Source organism: Orycteropus afer, unplaced genomic scaffold (assembly GCF_000298275.1).
Source record: "Orycteropus afer afer isolate SDZICR_OR568_19922 unplaced genomic scaffold, OryAfe1.0 scaffold00336, whole genome shotgun sequence".
Taxonomy (NCBI): domain Eukaryota; kingdom Metazoa; phylum Chordata; class Mammalia; order Tubulidentata; family Orycteropodidae; genus Orycteropus; species Orycteropus afer.
In genome coordinates, this window is record NW_006921923.1 from 662,721 (window position 1) to 663,499 (window position 779).

Consider the following 779-nt stretch of genomic DNA (forward strand, 5'->3'; position numbering starts at 1 on the left):
TACTTCCGTAGTGATACTGCCTCGGAAACCCAAGGAGGGGTCGCTATGAGTCAGGGCTGACTCAACGGCACATAACAACAACAACAACAACATCTAAATTTTACAACTTAGTTAATGGTTTACATGAAAAGTATCACATCAAAATAAATTATACTACAGGAGTGGCAGAAAGACACAAAGCTCTGTTTATATACAAAGCCACTATTATACACACTTTGTTGTCTATTTTGTCAGTTGTATTTACAAAAAAGATAATTTCTTAAGAGCATATGTTACTAATATTTGATATGATTTTAAAGACAGAATATTGAAGATTAATGAGTATTGTATTTTAGCCTAGATTAATTAAAATTTAATACTGAAAGATTTTATGAATTGCAAAAAGAAATGCAAGTTAAAAAGATAACTTTATTTTCTGAGTCAAGGAGAAACAAGTTGAACACATAGTTTTGTAGCGGCTGCTTGTTAAGCAAAATGGGTTGTTCTTAATATTGAAAATCTTATGTAGTTGTGTCAAACTGAACCCCAGTGCTTTATAACTTATACATTAAATATGTTATAAGGTGGCTTTACAAAAATAAATATTTAACTCTATTATATTACAAATGAAAAATGGTTTACTTAAATATATTAATATTATTTACTGTGATGTATTTTTTATTGACATTTAGCTCAGATATCAGTTGAGGACATCCCCCCCCCCCAGGATCAGCTAGCGTTCAGCTGCAGAGAACAGAATTCACTCCAATTAGTTGAGGCAGGAAGGATCTGTTACTGCA